Genomic DNA, 13,905 nt, shown 5'->3' on the forward strand with positions numbered 1-13,905 from the left:
CCTTGACTAGTTTGTCTCTGCTCTCGTGCAGCCTTAAATTTCTTTTCAGCGACCATGACTGTAAGGCTCTAGCTGCTGATCATGAACCGAGCACCAAGGCTCTGCAATTAATGGGAAAATGTTACAAGGCTCTTCACATATGTGGTCTGATTAGCATACCACCTAGCCATGAGCAGCCTGTATGCTAACACAGAAACAAGGAGCAGGAGTCACAGGCCAGCAGACCACGTTCCCTCGTGGGCCGTTAAATAGAAGTGGCCTATTCTTGTGTCCTCTGCTAATGCCTATCCAATGCTTTATGTTAATATATAATGTGCAAAGAGACGATAATTCAAGCCTAAATCATCAGACTGTGCTCCCCTAAATGCAAAATCTAGACATACATCTCTGGGAACACCCAACCCCAAGTCAATAAAAATGAAGCGCACCAAAGTATAACCGGACATAACCCCATCCCCTGAACCAAGACAAATCTATTCAACCATCCATAAACAGTATTTGAATGTATATATAACACACACACACATATATATATATATATATATATATATATATATATATGTGTGTGTGTGTGTGTGTGTGTGTGTGTGTGTGTGTGTATGTGTGTATAAATATATATATATATATATAACTGTTCAAAGAAACACTCAACGATAGGAAAAGTGCTCGACAAATAATGAGCAAAATAATCCAGTGATGATTGCTTATGGCATGAAAAAGGATTGTGTGTGTGTGTGTATGTGTATATATATATATATATATATATATATATATATATATATATATATATATATATGGGATAGCATGTCCAAGTTAGAACGTAGCAGTGTTGCAGTGTTTGGTGTGGAGTCAGTAAGACCGGAAACAGAATTTATCAATGCAGAAATGATGGTGTTACAGGTCCCCTGGGGAATGAGGTCTAAACCTGAGGTCAGGACTGTGGGGCCACGTCTAGACGACCTGCTTTTGAGGCTGTGGGGTTTAAGGCACGGGATCACCCTTTCAATAGAAAAAACTTGACCTGTGTCTTAGCCGCCATGGGAAACAGGACAGAGAAAGGGACACTGAAAGAGACAGGCAAGAGAAGAACACAGGAATCGGGGTAGGAACATACACTGCGTGACTTTTCATTTCTTTTTGGGGTCACAAAAGTGCTATTATAAATCTGACATAAAACGCTGGGATGCTGAAATGCTAAAGCCACACAGTAGTTGGGATTTAACATAGAGCTTGCCTATGAAACTCGTGTTTTATATTGTTAAAACTATATTCTGAGTTCTGACGACCCTCGTCACATCCTTTAACAGCCTGGTGTTGGCCACGTGGACCTTGCTAAACCTAGACAACCCCCCCCGTTTTTCTCCCCAATTGTACCCGGCCAATTGTCCCAGTCTTCCGAGATGTCCCGGTCGTTGCTCCACCCCCTCTGCTGCAGACCACAAGCCTCCTCTGATACATGTGAAGTCGCCAGCTGACAGTGAGGAGTTTCGCCAGGGGGATGTAGCAGTTACCCCTCCCCCTCCCTCCCAAACTGGCGCCCCGACCGACCAGAGGAGGCGCTAGTGCACCTAAACCCCCAACCCCACAATTTTCTCCCCAATTGTACTTGGCCAATTACCCTATACTTCACACCCGGCTTACCACCCGCAGACACGGACCTAGACAAACTTTGACACGTCCACCCCACATTTAGTGATGTCATCAGTTCAAGGAATGATAATTATGGAATGGCATTAAGGAGATACCACCAAGACACAACAAAAATACACTAAATTCCAAACAAAGATACTCCAAAACGGCCATTATATTCACCAAATTCATCCATCCACCCTATCGTCTTAGCAGTCTTTCTCACTATGTATATAGTTGGGGAGGGTGCTGCTGCAGGGCACAGTATAATTGAAAGGCTGAAGAAGAATACTGCTTGTTTAAGCCATCCAGCAGGCAGTGAGGGCATGATGGGAAAACAAAGCCAGAGCCCCAGGAGTGGGTGACGTGACACCACTAATGGTGGCAGAAGGGAACACTGTGTACCTCTATTTTGTTATCCTTCATCTTGGTGAAAGCTCATGACAGGTGGGAGACACTGTAAAGCACAATTCAAGCATTTAAATCCAAAGTTTGCATGGGCGTGTTTGTTTGGTTTGCCATGATCTAAAGGGACTCCCCAGAGCCTCGCATCTTCTTCTACAGTTCTTTTCTTATATCATAGAAGAATGTATCGTCTACCACCATTGTCATATGTAGTCCAATATAAGGTAGTTTTTTTTTTATTTCAGGGCGGCATGGCTCAGAAGGTAGAGGGGGTCATCTAGTAATCGGGAAGGTTGCTGGTTCAATCCCCAGCTCCTGCAGAGAGCTTGTCACCCTTAACTGCTCCCAATGAGCAGGTTGGCACCTTGCATGGCAGCCTCTGCCGTCAGTATGTGTATGTGAGCGTGAGGCATACCCTGTAAAGCACTTTGAGTGGTTGGTAGACTAGAAAGGCGCTATGTAAAGGCAGTCTATTTACCATTTTAAATGAATGGACATGTGGCGACTTCACGGGTGATAACGCAATTCCACATTGTTGTCTTTGAAATAATTTTCACAGGTTATAAGTGTGATTGAGACAGATGGCTCTGCTAAAAGCACATATAGATTTCAATTGCTACAGCACATGCATTCCCATATTACCCTTAGTGTGCTATACACACTAACATCTTATTGCTCTGCATAGTGATGATGGGTGAGCCTCCGTGCAGACATTGTAATGAGCTATTCTATTTAACTGATATTGAAAATCTGTGATGTTCCCTGAGACGCTTAAAGTTCATGTCGCTTTTTTTCTTTTTTCTTTTCTACGAATGAGTTCAGCGCAGGCTATATCTCGGGAGTGAGAGCTACAGCAGCTGTGAATTCACAGAAAGAAAATGACCAGGCATGGCTGTCTCTTATTGACCCACATAAGGAATCCCCACCCACCACCTGCAAGACGGCAACTCATTTTACACAGCAATAAATATCAGCGTTACATATCAATAAAAAACCATCAGACAGAAAGGGAGAAATAGCAAGGAAGGAAGGCGGGAGATTGAAGGATGTGGACAGACGAGGGGGGGATTAGAGAGGGCAGAGGTGGGAAAATGGAGAGTGAGAGAAAAAAGGGAGTGTGGTGAAAGTGAGAGCATGTGTGTGTCTGTTTCGGCCCTGTGGTCTGGTGCCTCCTGGGATAGCCGAACACTCTGTCAAGATTCTGCACTTCAAAATCAATCACTGTCCACTGGGCACATAGACAAAGACACACAGACATAGAAAATGGTACAGTCTCCTCTCCCTGACTCCCTGATCAGCTCCTCCTAAGCGGTCTCAACATGTCATATGTCAGCGTATGGTAACAGGAGATCTGATTCCACCAGAGGAAGAGGAAGGAAAGGATTTCCAGTTAGCAGTGTCTTGAAGGCTGTACTCTCATGCCTGCAGATCACTAATAATTCCCAAGCAAATGAAAACAACATAGTCCATGTCTGCACCACATGTACTGCTGAATAAGAGATGGTGCATACACACACACACACACATTTTATACTACTTAACTGGGGCAATAATACATTGGATCGACATGTTTAACTTTTTCTCCATGGTGGATGAATCACTGTTAAATGGACTGCATTTATATAGTGCTTTTCTAGTCTACTAACCACTCAAAGCACTTTGCCTCACATTCACATGGTGGAGGCTGCCATGCAAGGCTCCAACCTGCTCATCAGGAGCAGTTAGGGGTTCAGTGTCTTGCTCAAGGACACTTCAACACGCTTTCTGCAGGAGCCGAGGATCGAACCCCAGCGACCTTCTGATTACTGGATGACCCACTCTACCTCCTGAGCTATACCACCCCTTATGGGAGTATGCACACACCCATACATTTTATACTTAACCTGGGCCGATAACAAATTGGATCAACATGTTTAACTTTTTCTCCGTGGTGGACGAATCACTGTTAAGAAACCCAAGCTCCATTCATCCATGATGTGATTGAAATTGCTTAAGACTCTGTGGAAGACGCTTCCAGTACTCTCCATTCTTATGGCCGTCATGCGTGAACGACATCACGCGACTGAGTCTTCCAGCGGTGTCATTGTGATGATCTCTGTTGTTTAAAAAGTATTGCACCAGACTTCTCCAAATTGTAATTTAAATTAACTAGCTATACATACAGACATACATATACATACACTGTGCTTTCCAGATCTTCTTATTGATAACCAGTGAATAAGATACAGTGGAATAAACCCAGACTTGAAGATTCTCTGAATATTATCTCATTGTCTGTTGGGATCATGGGGTGGATGGCACTTTTGAATGTTTTCCCAAACAAAGTAAGATAACACAAAGTCCTGCTATCTGCAGATAAAAGTGAACTACTGTGCTGTCTACTGGAAAAGAAAAAAAAGGCATAGAGAGGCGAAGGAACAAAAAAGTTCTGAGGCATAATTGAGTTTAGAAGTTGTATTCTTTACTTCTTTTCACCACCAAGGTCATGTTGCACAGCTAAAAAAGCAGACAGATGGAAAAACATATTTAGTATGTACATATTTCTTGGAACTGTGTCGCAATAGTAAATTGTTTGCATTGATCCTTTACCACTTACGAGAAATCACCACTAATTAATTGTTGTGCAAATATTGCTGAGCTTTTTGGGGTTTTGGTTCAGGCGGATTGTAGTGAAAGACGTGCATACATCACTGCGTTTTGATTCCAGGAAGACCTGTGTCATACGTAACTCAAATCTTCAAATGTTTGAATCTGTCTCCATTGGATTTCAATAGACATTTATCCACCGATCCACATAATGCAATTTGATCCCCAGTGAACTCTTTTTTTCACCACTAATGCTAGGTTATTGATCATATTTCTTTGTCTGAGTAATTGCAGTGAACCATTTATGATAAACAGTACAATAGTATTCTCATAAAATCTAATTTTATCCAAAATGTATTTGCTTGAGCTAAATGAACATGGGTTTTTTTTCTTTCATTTTTGCACGAATAATAAGCTAATGGTTTTGAAAGAAAAACTCCATCATTTCCTAAGCCCTGGTAGTCAAACCGGGCAATGGGTATAGCAGTATCCTTTCACTGATTCTGTATTGAGCATGCATGCTCAGCTGACTGCTGCGCGCCAAGCTGCAATGTAATTCTTTGGAGTAATAACGCTCACCAAATAACCATTTGGCACTAACAGGCTCATAATGTTATGAGAGGAGTCCAAAGCGCCTTAGCCCTTGATAACGTTGATATCATTTCTAACCCGGAGCAGAGGATTCGCTCTGTAATCATGTGTGGAGTGAGTTGCTGCAGGAAGACAGCAGTGGAGGCATGAGACTTGGAGAGAAGTGCAAAAAAGAAAATGTTTTAAAAAAAAAACTTCTGTCACCATGCTGACTCGTTTTTCATAATGGATGATGTGTATTGAGCCTGTTAGTGCCAAAACAAGAGCACATTTAGTGGACTTTATTTGTCCAGTGCTTGCCCTGATGGATTACATCGCAGCTTGGTGAGCAGCAATCAGCTGATGCGAGTTCGCTTGATAAAGAACCAGTTTGAAGCTAAAATGCGGGACTTGAACTTATAAACGAATGTCCGCGACATTCAAGCCTTTGCCGAAGGCGTTCGCAATGATGATTAAGCCTATCGCGTTTCGCAGTATATTGGAGTTTTACATCGGTGGAGGCTAGTTCCCATCGATGCAGAAAACGGAAACGGAGTAGAGAACGGTCAACTGAGCATGCGTGAAATACCTCTACCATGCCTCCACACGCCCCGCGTAGCATCCAGGCGCTAGGATTCTAGGAAGACCCACCACTACTCTGCGTCTGATTAGCTAACTTTAACCCTAACCCCGCCCTAACCCTAACTTTAACCTACCCAAACAACGGAGGCAACGATTACTTACGCATGCTCAGTTGACCGTTCTCTGCATCGATGGGAACTAGCCTCTACCGTTTTAAATCTGTTGTCTTGGGCGATATTCCCGCGCTGGAGCACCGGTAGTGATGTGTTTTATGTGAAACAGAAAACTCTGCCTCTGATTGGTTAAAATTAGGGGTAGGGTTGGCCAATCAGAGGCATGTGAACGATGTCGTCACACGGAAGTTGGAGCCAAAGTTGTCTGGAAAAACATAGACCATGGGTAACACATCCGCGACGTAGACGCGATTGCTTTTTCAGCGCCCAAGTCGCGACAAGTAGTTCCCTAGGCTCCGGAGAAACGAGCACAAAACCGCCAAGACCCACGGTGCGCCTGATGCGAGTTGCGAGCGCGTCATACTATGGTCGATCCCAAGTCGTCCATGAGTGAGTGAGTGAGCACAATTTGCGCACTCGGTGTTCAGCAAAGTAATAATGAAAAAAGAAAGAAAAAAGAAAGCGATCGACGACGAGGACAAACACGGATAACCGTTGGCGTAGCTTTTCCTCATTGGAGAGCACCGAGGGCAGCAGACACGGACGTCGCATTACTGCTCTTGGACAGGTTGGCGTTCATAAATTATTTGCAGTTGGTTATATAGCTATTACATTTACTCTACCTAAATAATAGATTATTGTCTTGCAGCCGTGGACATTTCTTTGTATTTTTATAACTATTACCTAAGCACGCGTCGACGGTGTTTGTGTAATTACTCTCACTGCCAGAAGGGGGAGAGAAAGGTTCCGCATTGCAGGTTTAAGATATTCCGCCACCTATCACTTGGTTTGACTCCTACAGGAAAAACGGCAAAATAGGATCAGGGTAAAAAACACATTTTTCGTTTAGAGTTTTCCTTTAAATTTTCTCAGCCCAGGATCCAGATGAGACCTATTTATGGACCCAGCCTCTTTAAAACGTACTAGTTCTCTTGTCATGTGTTGTGACTTCTCTTATGTACACTATTGTAGTGTTACTATTCGTGGGTTACTAACTTAATCACTATTATATATAAGTACACGGAGACGAGGATGCGGCACAAGTCTGATCTTTACTGACGGAGACATCACACACTACTAGGCTCGACCAGTGTATTACAGAACTCAGTAGTGGTGACAGTCCAACACAATCGAACACCGAGTGCTCGATCCAATACACCACATCCCTCTTTTCCAACTGAGATGTGGCCTACTCATCAGTTGCTTCAACAGTAGACCCTTTACCGAACCATTAACACTATGGCATCAACACTGAACAAGTCTTTTCTACTTGCATACCTCAATGATTAATAAAGCATGTTTTTTAAATGACAGATGACTCTCATTAAACAACATAAACCATTTCCTTTTCACATTCTGGTGGTTAGCATGTAAACATTTTGAACATTCAGCAATCTTGCAACATTTCAGGTTAAACACACCTTGTACTCTTTGTTTCACCTTCTTTTTTTTCTTTTTCTTAATAAACGCTTGAATGATCACACAAAAGAACCCTGAGGTTAGTCATTGTATCTGGCAGGGCGCCTAACTGCTCTGCCGCACTTTGTGTAGCATGTGGGTGTACTGCCTGTAGTCACCGGAGGAGGGTCGTGTGGTGGCAGGTCATGTGGTGGTGAGTCGACTGGCACAGGCGCTTGTGAGGGTGAGGGTTGTACCTCTTGGTCAAAATGTTCCTCACTGTCCGTGTCTCTGAATAGGCTCGGATGTATCTTCCTCAGATGTCGCCTGTTCCTTCTTTGCATCCTCCCAGCCGGTGTCTGCACAGTGTAGGACCGTGGTTCATCTCGCTGTCGGATGACAACGGCAGGCTCCCAGCCGCGCCGCGTTTGCATGTGTACGGTGTCTCCTGGGGTCAACACTGGCAGGGGCTTTGCACGCTGGTCGTAACGTTGTTTTTGGCGGAACTGCAGGTTCCGGATCTTGCTGTGAATGTGCTGTGGGACTGATTGTCAGCACAGCACTGGAGCACGGAAGTGTGCTTCGTAGAACTCTCCCGAACAACATTTGTGCAGGTGATACGTCCAGTCCTGTCACCGGTGTGTTCCTCAGTGACAGCAGCACCAGATGTGGGTCAGTGCCGGTCTGCATTGCCTTCTTCAGCGCATGTTTCACTGCCTTTATGGCTCTCTCAGCCATGCCATTTGAAGAGGGAAAACCTGGGCTGGAGTGTGAGCTTGAACTCCCATGAAGCTGCAAATGACTTCATCTTATAGCTGGCAAATGGGACATGGTCACTCACTATCTCCTTAGGAATCCCGTGTCTGGCAAACACAGACTTCATCTTCTGGATTACTGTGTATGCTGTTTTGTCAGATATGTTGAGCACTTCAGGATATTTGGTTAGGTAATCAACTAACAACAGGTATGACTGACCGTGTAGCTCGAAGATGTCAGCTCCGACTTTCATCCATGGCAGTTCAGGGACCTGATGCGGCATAAGTGGCTCAGCCTGCTGTTTGGGCTGTAGCTGCTGGCATTGCACGCACTTTTCCACCATTGCCTCTATATCTCGTGCCATGCCAGGCCAGTAGAGAGACTTTCTTGCTCTGGCTTTTGTGCGCTGCACTCCTTGGTGTGCAAGATGCAGCTTCTCCAAAATCGTGCTCCTGAAGCTCTGGGGTATGATGATTTTGTCTCCGACCAAGACAATGTCATCTTCCATGCTTATAATGTCCTTTACTGCCCAGTAGGCGTGTAGTTTTCTGTCCAAACTTTTCTTTTTCATGGGCCAGCCTTTCTTGTGTTTCTCACACACAGCTTGCAGCACGCTATCTGCTGCCGTTGCTTTCTTTAATTGGCTGAGTGTTTCCTCGCTCAAGGCATCTGTGTCATCCAAGGCATACATAACTCTCTCATCACAAGGGTTTTCATCAATATGGTCACCTTCTCTGCTAGCTGTAGCGCGTGAGAGTGTGTCGGCAATGTACATGTGCTTGCCTGGTGTGTATGTTACACTCAGATCATACCTCTGCAGTTGTAACAGCATACCTTGCAGCCGCGCAGGTGCTTTGCTCAGCGGCTTGCGCATGATGACCTCCAGAGGCTTATGATCAGACTGGACAGTTACTGGTCTGCCATAGACATACTGGTGGAATCTCTTAGCAGCAAACACTATAGCGAGCAACTCTTTCTCTATCTGTGCGTACCACTTTTCTGTGTTGGTGAGCGCTCGTGAGGCAAAGCACACTGGGCGGTCGTCCTGCATCAGACAGGCTCCCAGTCCATCCTTTGATGAGTCTGCTTGTAGAGTGAGAGGCTGCTTGTGATCGTAGTATCTCAGCACAGGGGCTTGGGTGAGGATGGTCTTTAGTGCCTTTAGCGCTGAGCTGTGGTGCGGGCACCATTGCCACGCTACATCCTCCTTGAGCAGCTGTCTGAGGGGTGCCGTGAGTGAGGCTTCGTTTGGTATGTATTGCGCTAGGAATTTTGTCATTCCCAGCAGACGTTGGAGACTTTGTTTGTCTTCCGGGGTTGGCATGTCGACAATCGCTTTGATCTTTGTGTCGTCAGCTCTCTGTCCTGCTGCTGTGATGACGTGTCCCATGTACTTTACAGTATCAACTTTAAACTGGATCTTGTCCTTGTTAAATTTCACATGTGCGGTCTTGGCTCTCTCCATTACTTTCTGCAGGATTTCATCGTGTTCCCGCTCTGATGACGCTGCGATGATCATGTCGTCTGCTATAATGTACACACCTGGGATATCGCCGAAGGTCTCACAGTTCTTTTGTTGAAACACTTCGCTGGCCGATTTGATCCCGAATGGGAGTCTGAGGAAGCGGAACCAGCCCCACGGCGTGTTGAAGGTGCATAGCTTAGACGACGGCTCATCTAGCTTGATCTGCCAGTATCCATCCTTTTCATCTAGGATGGAGAAGATGGATTTTCCTGTTAGCCTGCTGCACACGTCTTCCGGTGTAGGAATGGACTAGTGTTGACGCTTGACTGCCTCATTCAGGTTGCAAGGATCCAAACATACCCTTAGCGCACCATTTTTTTTCTTTGTGGCAACAGGACTGTTCACCCATTCTGTAGGTTCATTGACAGGAGTTATGACTTTCCTGTTCTGCAAGTCTGTGAGTGTCTCTCTTAGTGAGTCCATGATGGAGAGTGGTACGTTCCTGCACGCGTGAATCACAGGCGTGACGCTGGGGTCAATGTTTATGTGATGAACTCCAGGAAATTCGCCTAATCCTGTGAAGACCTCCGCATACCTCTGAAGCAGCTCCTCTTTGGTGGACGGAGGTTTTGCTGGTTGTGGGGACTCCACTGCAAGCGCCTCGACTCTTCTCACCAGCTGCAGCTCTTCACACGCATCTCCACCCAGGATTGGCTTGTCAGCTCGGCTAGACACATGGAAGTCCAATATAGCCGTATGCTTAGATGTGCGGCAATCTAGAGATGCAACACCATCTGAGGGTAGTCGTGCACCACCAAAAGCAATCAGCACAGTCTTTGTGGGCCGTAACTGAACGGGACCTGGTAGCTGCCGGAATACGCGCATAGGAAGCACATTTGCATCGGCGCCTGTGTCCAACTTGAAGTTAATTGCTACGCCTCTGACCGTGGCTGTTTCACGCCATACAGTGCCTTTAGCTTGGTGGGCTGCTTTGTTTTTGTATTTTCCAATCATGCCTATATATAAGGAATCAATTTCACTTTCTAGATTATGCACTGTCTTTGTCTTGTAATTGCCGCTTTTTTCAGTGCTTGATTTACACACCTTGGAAAAATTATTGTTCTTACCACATTTGTGGCACACTGCACCATAAGCTGGGCATTGACGGGGCTCATGTTTATTTCCACACTCGTGGCAGAGAGTTGTTGCTACATGCCTCTTGCTGCTCGTTTTGTTCTTGTTTCAGCTGCACGTGCGCGTTTGCCCTGTTGCTTTCTTCAATGCATCCACTGAGGCGTCTTGGACAACATGTGACGTCTGCATCGCTTGTATTTGTGACTTAGCGAGCTCGGCTGATCTACATATCTCTGCGGCCCTGCGCAAAGTAAGCTCATTATCACGTAACAGTCTTTCTTTCAAACGGGCATCATTTATGCTGAACACTAATTTATCCCTTATCATGTCATCTTCATGTCTGCCAAACTCACAGTCTTTGCTCTTCTGGCGCAGCTCTGTGATGAATCTGTCCACCGATATTCCTGCTGACATCGTGTGCGACCAGAATTGATGGCGTTCGAACACGACGTTCTTCCGAGGGCTGCAGTAGTCCTTGAAGGCTTTCAGAACGTCCTCCATCGATTCGTCGTCTCCTTCTGGGATGACGGTGAGTGTGTTATACACTTCTAGTGCCTCCTCGCCGATGGTGTGAAGCAAAATGGCTATTTTAACCGTCTCTTCCTTATCCAATGCACCTGAAGCGGTCATGTACAGCTGGAAACGCTGCTGCCATCTTCTCCAGTTTTCTGCAACATTCCCGGTAAGTATCAGCGGCGGTGGCGGCTTGAACTGTTCCATATTTGTGCTCAGGCTAGCACGTGTTAGCTAGCTGCCTCAACTACCAACGAACCCGTTGAAGTACCGCCCTCGAATTATACCGTAACTCCGTCTTCTGACACCATGTTGTGACTTCTCTTATGTACACTATTGTAGTGTTACTATTCGTGGGTTACTAACTTAATCACTATTATATATAAGTACACGGAGACGAGGATGCGGCACAAGTCTGATCTTTACTGACGGAGACATCACACACTACTAGGCTCGACCAGTGTATTACAGAACTCAGTAGTGGTGACAGTCCAACACAATCGAGCACCGAGTGCTCGATCCAATACACCACATCATGCAGAGAGGCGCCACAAACAGGATCGCACCTCCAGTCAAGTCCTAGGAAACTGTTCCAAACATTTTCTGCTGCTTGGAAGACAATGAAGCTGAATTACAGTCACTCACAGTATAGGCCTTTCATATACACACTTACTCACGCGTTCAGCTATCAACACACATGTTTAAAGTGTAATTCTCATTTCAAGTTCACGCGATAGGAGTTATTTCCTTTTCAGCAGGTTTGAAGTGGTTGAATGGTGCAAACAGACAACTCCAAATATAAATCCTTATGTAAAATAATACAAGTGCAGCTCTGCCAATGCTGCACTAGTATTATTTTACATAAGGAAATAATGCAGGTCGAAATGTTGTTAAATTGGAGAAATATGGTTTAACCTCAGGCCTCAACTTGATTAAAATATTATGTTACTCTTGCCATTTGCAGTCTCAAACCTGAACAATGACTGTAAAGGAAAACCTGTCATCTAGATTCTGGGTCCCAACCCATTATATAAGAACATGTTTAAGAAAAGGTTTTAGTTTTGGTAAACACTGATCAAGTGCAGGTGACGGACGCATGCATATGTGAATTAAAATGTGTTGAAATAGCACCAGTATGTTAGAGCGTATTCATAATATAAAAGAGACATATCCTAAACAAGAAGATGTGAAACTCAATGAAAACATCAGTTGTTTCAGTTCGGCAGAGAGAAAAATAACAGATTAACAGGTAGCCTTCTCAGGCTACTAACAAGGCTCCCACTCTTTCGAATTCATTTTCCAGGACTTTTCGAGGACGTTTTCCTTCAATCCTTCTTTACTTTACATAACAGCAATTGCTCAAAGAAGGTCATGGTATTTTTAAGTATCAGCAGAGGCCTCAACAATCTCTAAATGGATTGTGTGACTTTTAGTCAGTCACTCAGCAAAAAAAAAAAAAATCTTAACAATATGCTATCTCAATGCAAAAAAAAACTATTTCATAGCCTAACGTGTCAATTTTCCATGACCACAATAATATTTCCAGGACATTTGGACAATTTGACCATTTTCTAGGTCAAGTGGGAACCTTGACTAGACACTAGCTATGAAAGAAAGATCTTAAAAAATATGCAAACTATACAAACTGTTTTCTGTTCTCTTAGGATTCTGGCAGCTTGTTGATGCCATCTACCAACTTTTTGGCTTACATCTACTTCGGCCAGCTCCTTAGACGGCCCAGGTTAGTGCCAGTATACCACATACAGCAATTCTGACGGTGAGCTCGTTCCTTTGGTGAAGACTTTCTATTTCAACAGGAAGTGCTCTCTGAATGGTAATGTGTCCACTCACTGATGTTTAAAAATAATTGTTGTTGGAGAGCCTGAGCACAATGGAAATCCAATGAATATAAACCCTTAGATTACATATCCAGATTGTCACTAGATATCAAAGAAACTGTATGGGAAGAAATTGTATGGTATGTTCTAAAGATGAACTGTCCAAGGGCCCCTTTCACACCTACATCGTTTGGTCTGGACTTTAAGACTTTTCAGTTTGATCTGAACCAAAATTACAGGTGTGAAACCTCCCCCTGGACCCTGGTCTGGATCAAACAGCCAAACCTGGGTCCGACAAAAAGCGGTGGACTCGGTCCAGATCAAACTGAACCATAGTTCAGTTTTTTTGTAAGTGTAAAAACATTTTTGGATGGTTTGGACTTTCGGACCAACTACAGGAAGTTCCGGCAGGCTATCATCAGAACTGGAAAAAGGAAAAATGAGCTGCAGTAGCACATGGGGAAAGGAGGAGACCAAGTTTTTAATTGAAATATGATCTGACAACGTTATACAGAGTCAAATGGAAAAAACTGGAAAAAAAATTTCACACGTTCCTCCACAAATATTCTCATTCCACCGAAACATTCAGTCCCTTACACTGACCCAGCTTTCCAATGAGGTCTTGGCTTCCATGCCCCCTCATAATGAATTCTCTTCACTCCCTGTCAACGAGGCTACAGACACACTGTCTTCCTCACTAGCCTCCTGTCTTAACAATCTCTGCCCTCTAGCATCCAAACCTGCTCATAATACCCCCCTCCCCAGTCCATGGCTTACTGAGGTCATTAGAGAGCAAAGAGTGGGGCTTAGAGTGGCAGAGAGAAAATGGTGTTAAACCAGAGTCCACTGACCTCAG

This window comes from Lampris incognitus, chromosome 1 (assembly GCF_029633865.1).
Source record: "Lampris incognitus isolate fLamInc1 chromosome 1, fLamInc1.hap2, whole genome shotgun sequence".
NCBI classification, from domain to species: domain Eukaryota; kingdom Metazoa; phylum Chordata; class Actinopteri; order Lampriformes; family Lampridae; genus Lampris; species Lampris incognitus.